The sequence below is a fragment of the Meleagris gallopavo genome, chromosome 5 (genome assembly GCF_000146605.3).
Source record: "Meleagris gallopavo isolate NT-WF06-2002-E0010 breed Aviagen turkey brand Nicholas breeding stock chromosome 5, Turkey_5.1, whole genome shotgun sequence".
NCBI classification, from domain to species: Eukaryota; Metazoa; Chordata; class Aves; order Galliformes; family Phasianidae; genus Meleagris; species Meleagris gallopavo.
In genome coordinates, this window is record NC_015015.2 from 32,125,731 (window position 1) to 32,131,961 (window position 6,231).

A 6,231-nucleotide genomic window follows, 5' to 3' on the forward strand; every position below is an offset into this window, starting at 1 on the left:
ATTGAAGATACAGGAAGAGTGAGAACAATCAAGATCCCACACAGGAAAATCCCAAAATTCATAAGTTCCATATTGCTGTACAGTGTATAATCAGTGAATATAAAGATGTTATAATTATGAACTAAAAAAGAGAGTTTGGCTAAACAGGTTGTAATAACAAAAACAAAAAGATAGAATACTTACCCACATCCTGGGCTCACGGCAAAACTCCAGAGGAGGGATCTCCAGAAGAGACTTTTTCCCCACTGGTAGTCAGCTCTTAAATAGGTCTAGGAGAGGCTCCACTCCTTCCGGCAGCATAGGTGAATTGCCTTCACCTGTGCTCCTATGGCTGACTCATTGCTCACCTCAATCAGAGGTTCAGGCCATGATTCAGCAGATCCTATACACATAGTAAACACTTTAGTGAAAAATCCTGGGTTCAGGCTGGTACGAATCTGTTCTCCAGGAGTGATATGTTTTACCTCTCCGCTATGGAACTCACTGGAACCAAAGTACATAATGAGATGATATATAATTTGGTCTGCTTCTATGTTTTTTCTCATGTCCCTTTCTGTAATCCTGCTATGGTGATCACCTGAATACAAAGGAAAAGACTGGAGTCATCCCACTTACATTAGTTTCCTGCACTGTAGAGATTCTCTAAGTGGCAGCTGTACTCTGAAGGCAGATTTTAGACACAAAGAACTTTTCTTTTGAAATGAAAAGGAAATTTGGGGTTTCTTTTTCCTTTATTATAAATTATTTCCCCTCTGAATATGATTGTTTATGGACATAATCATTTCTAACCTCTGAATTATTTCTAACCATCTTCTTTCAAACTGTAACTGAATGTGACATGGTAAAAGCAACATTGCAAAACTCTGACTGTTAACTTCTTGTAAGATCTTTTTTGCTTCTCTAAGATGCCCTTAAGCACGGCATATATGTAGACATCATAATTATGGGACTTCTTTAATAGCTTCTAAGTGCAGAATCCTCCAAATCAGGATACATCTCAAGGTTTGCTTTGTCAGTACTGCATCAGTTTTGTGCTAGTACAGTAATATAAGATTTGCTCTTTATGATAGAAAATAAAATACTACATGACGATAATGACTGAGCTTGCAATACTGAGTTTTTCACTTCAGTGTGCATTTGTGAGTATATTTATTTTCTTTCTCAGATTCAGAGCTATTATAGCCATCTTTGTGTTTAAGAAGTAATGGAAAATGTTAGACCAAACAGTTCTATGAGTCAGCTGATCTAAATGTATACAGAGTGCCACTTGCAATTGGTGAGGGTAAACAGTATGTAGGGGAAATGGGAACAGGGAAAAAAAAGAGAAACAGTGGAGAGCCTGAAATACAGCCATCTACCAAGCTAACATTTAAATCAGTCATCAGCAGACTGATGAAGCTTTCTTACAAAGTAGAACTAAATAGTTCTAACTTATATACACAGATTATATGACAAGAGCAAACGTTTTAAAAAGAAATGACAACGAGTAGGTCCCACTGAATGGCTCTGATCCCACACGCTCTTTCTGCATCCAGTCATGTATTGTATTGCTGTGAGCAGTCAAGAGTTCAATGGTCCATTAAGGGAAACAAAAATCAGAAAACAATTGGTCTAGTAACAGCAGATTCGTATTCAACACTCTGTGTCATGGACTTGATCAAGTTAGTTGCAGTCACCAAGTCTGTATTTGGGGTGCATTCCGGTTTCCTGGTTTAAATTATCAGCACTATATCTATAGACATTCTCTGATGGCAATCTTTTAATTTACTTGAAAACAATTGGCAAAGCAATATTAACTCAGTAAGACTTTTCACAAATGGATCCTACATCCTACTACATGCAAGTGCTGCATAGATTGATTTCTATTTTAATAATGTGATTTGGTCTGTTTGCTTGCTATTAGAAGCACTGCAAAAATGAGAAAGATCTGTGAGACAAGTGTGAGAAAACAACTTCATAGATGAGAAGCTGTAAGCACTCTCCCTGTACTGACTGTCGACATGAATGTATTGTTTTACTCTGGGACTGCTTTTCATTGGTTTTGTTGTTTCACAAAATGACATCTTGGTAGTACATTGCAGTTGTAGTTATAAAGGAGCTGTGCACCTGCTGATATGCCTCTAGGGTCGTCAGCTAAAACCTTACAAAGCTAGAAGCTTTCAGTTCACACATGATATCAAATCTGATTAAAGAATACAATCTTAGCAACTCTGAGCATCAAATAATGATAGAAAACTTTAAATTTAATTTGCGTTACTTCTTGCTTGGAACTACATTAAAAACAACTCTATCTGACTGAGGCAATTCTGAGTTAGTAAGCAGCTTGGTATGCCAGCCAGTAAGACTCAGTTCTCCAGAATCAATATTGCAGTTATTGAGTAATTACAGTACTTGCCTGGGAAGATGGACAATGTGATATTTGTTCAGGGTCTGATGGGCTGACGGGTGATAATGATGATCAATGGAAGATAATAATTGAAAACAAAATGATCTTAATGTGGTTGACTGACACAATAGAAAGACTATGGCCTTTAAATCAAAACACTTTATCTTCTTGACTTTCAAAAAATTACTTTAAAAATAGTAACCAGCAGCAAGATGCTTGGAGGGTAATATTCCACTTGCACTTCTTCATTAGCTTCAGATCATCAATAAAGACTCTTTAAATGTTAATCCTCTTAAAAAAGCATTTTGTCACTCAAGGTGTTCTTACTGGCTATTGCCAATAATAAATAACTGCCTCCATTTCCTTCAAAAGCTAAGAAAGTTGAACTTTGGCAGTTCACTCTGACTCTTCTGTCATTTTTAGAAAGTGCTATTTTAACATATGCAATCAGTCTGTGAAGTATCCTCATCTCTTCAACAGTATATATACACACTGGGATCTTTACCTCATGAAATTGTTGCAAGTTCATTAATAAGCACTCTCAATGGGTAAGTAAAGCACCATATTTGAACATTCAAACAATATTATGAAATTAATCTCTGCACTTTGATAAGAAAGTCATAAATAATTCTCCTAAAGAGGAGAAAATACAAGTATAGAAAAGATATGGTTTTCAAGAAAACCTTCTTTGACTGTATGGCACTCCCCTACTCTCTGCTAAAGTCATCAGCAGTCAATTAAGTACTAATTCTGTGAATTCAATGACTGGGCAAAATTTTCAGCAAAAGGAATAGCTTTCTAAAATTTCAGGGTGATAATGAAAGATCAAAAAGGGGAACATGGAGTTTGTGGATAAATCACCACTGAGCATTTCAGAAACAAATATTCTAATTTCAAATGTAACATCTCAAAGATGGGGTGAAATAATTGAGTTTTAATTTTTAATTAGATTTAATTTGTTTCATAGGGAAAAAGAAATAATCCTAACCAGTTCATGTAGCATGCAAGATATACAAATTCTGAGGAGCAAAGTACAACAAGGTTGATGATAAATGTTTTTAAAAATTACACTCTGTTTCTTACATGTCTGTTGCCGTTAAGCCTTATTGGAGCATTTGTCAAAAGTCTGCCTGTGTCACTGTTCAAAGTAAGCCCAGTTACTAAATTTGATGAATACATGAATCCTTTAATGAAGCAGAAGTCACAAGGTGAAGATGATGGGAGATATTGAGTATGTGACTGACCATGATGGGAAAGATGAAATATTGTATGAAGTGAAAAAAGACCCAGATTAAAGAGGACTGAGAACGTCAGTAAGATCTTCACCTTAAAAAAAAAAAAAAAAAGGAGAGAAAGGTAAAGATGAAAGGTTATACGTTTATCTCGTTCATGTTTGGTCATTATATAGAAATTAGAATAAGAAAATTTATTTTATTTATTTCAATTATGAGCATGAAGAGAAATTGTTTTACTAATGGTGTCTAAAATTGAAGCATATGTATACAAAGTTTTCTCTAATGAAACACAGAATTTTTATTTTTTTTCCAGGGGGGTTGAGGTTTCCTAAGAAATGTAATTCTTTAATTAACTATGAAAATATAAATCCTTATCTAAATCTGAAGAGTAATCAAGCAATTTGGAAACAGCATGCACTGTAAGTAGTATCCTATTTAATAGAACTACCACTGTGCTCAATTATCTAGAAATTATTTTTCTATGTACCACTTCTAAGGGTCATATTCTTAGTGCCCAGTAATTGTATAAGTATGTAGATTCATCTAGAAAAACAGTGATCTCTAAGGGACACTGTTTACTGTGATACACCAAGCTTTGAACTCAGATCTAATATTACATGTAGCAGTAGAAAGTATGTATAAAAGTGAGGCTTTTCAGAACTTCTGGGCTGTTGTACATTTATGCTCTGAACAAAAAATCATATATCAATATTTATGCACATATTCATATATGTCTATAATGACATACTTCCTGCTTTTTCATTTTAGGGCTACTTCAAATGTTACTTTCTGACAAATAAAACTTTTATTTTTTTCAACATTTTATTCTTTTAATTAAGCACAGCATTGCATATACAAGGTTGTGGAAGCAAGCATACAAAAAAAGGCTCCCAATTTTGAAGGTTGCTATTTCTTTCAGTATTTTTTTCTCTCAACATTGTCTTCATGGTTGGAAGGGACCTTAAAGACCATCCAGTTTCACACCCCCGTCATTGACAGGATTGCCACCCACTAGATCAGACTGTCCAGGGCCTCAACCAACCTGGCCTTGAATGCCTCCAGGAATGGAACATCTACAGCTTACACAGACAATCTGTTCCAGTATTTGACCACTCTCTGAGTAAAAAAATTTCCTCCTAAAATCTAATGTAAATCACTCTCAGTTTAAATACATTTTCCCTTGTCACTATTAGACTGTGTAAAAAGTCTGTCCCCGTCCTACATGTGAACTCCCGTCAAGTACAAGGAAGAAGCAGTGAGGTCTCTTGGAACCTTCTCTACTCCAAGCTGAACAAGCCCAGCTTCCTCAATGTTTCTTCATAAGAAACATGCTCAAGCTGTCAGAAAAAATAATTTTCTGAGTCTCTATGGTTTCTTTTTTCAGTCTCATATATAAATACATCTTGTCTCATACATACAACTGTTTTCAGTTTTACAGAAACTTCAAGATGGTAGTTTCTATGAATTTGTAACAAAATATATCAGAATAAATAGATCACTCATCTCATCTACTGCGTATACCAGTGTTTACCATCTATTTATGTAACATATGCATACAGCATTTACATCTTCCAGAATGATCTCTGCAAGAGAGTGAAAATCAGGAAAAGGTACACAAGAGGAGTATCACATACACTTTATTATTGCCAGTATGACAATTATTAGGTTAATAATATCAACAATTGTGCAAAACAGATTTAATTATTTTACATTACAATGATTTAGTTGTCTCTAATAAAAAATAGTGTACTTCTGTGAGCTTTTTCTCTGAAGCGTTGGTATTTTAAAAAACATAAAATTGTTTTGACAGGTGAACAATTTCATAACAGAATGGAAAATTTTAAAAGCTGAATAGCTGATAAAAGATGACTAGAACCAGGGAGGATTGATGTTATAGCTGAAGGCAGCATTAGAGATTAGGTACTCATTTGGCTTTTTAGAAGGACTGGTGACTCATTCTACACAAATGAAGTTTGTGATATGTAATGAAAAGCTTTCTATCTCCACTGCAAGCAAATTAATAGGTATTTTGTGGGAAGAATGTTAATGTTATCTTGCATTTGTTTCAGAGCAAGAACACATTAACAGAGTAGATTTGAAAAGAATTTCTCTTTTATAACATCAGGCATTGATGGTACTAAAACAAGGTCACCTTTGTAAAGCAATGAGAGAAAATTAGGTTATAAACAAGCAGTGCCTAAAAATATATTCAGTCTGTTTTATGGACTAAATACAACACAGTATTGCCCCAAATTGCTATTTTCTTTACTGGGAATGATACTCATATGTCCAGAGATTGATCTGTAAAGTTAAATAACAATAAAATCATGGTTTGGCAAGGGAGAAGTTATAAGCATTTTAGTGGGCAAATTCATTAAATTCATTTCATTTCGTTAATGGAGAAACCAGCTAGGCTGTTTTACAGCATTTATTGTCTTTTTCTTCTTTTTCTTCTTCTTCTTCTTTTTCTTTTCTTTTTTCTTTTCTTTTTCTTTTCTTTTCTTTTCTTTTCTTTTTCTTTTCTTTTCTTTTCTTTTCTTTTCTTTTCTTTTCTTTTCTTTTCTTTTCTTTTCTTTTCTTTTCTTTTCTTTTCTTTTCTTTTCTTTCCTT

At 34.2% G+C, this 6,231-nt stretch overlaps 1 long non-coding RNA gene across 1 annotated transcript in view; it reads right to left on the reverse strand.

Annotated features, from left to right (window-relative positions):
• LOC104911175 overlaps positions 1-348 on the reverse strand; it is an 11,029-nt gene extending 10,681 nt beyond the window's left edge. Inside the window, exon 1 of the long non-coding RNA XR_793690.2 lies at positions 184-348. This is a non-coding gene — a long non-coding RNA (uncharacterized LOC104911175). The remainder of the gene's footprint in view (positions 1-183) is intronic.
• Between the last annotated feature and the right edge of the window lie 5,883 nt (positions 349-6,231).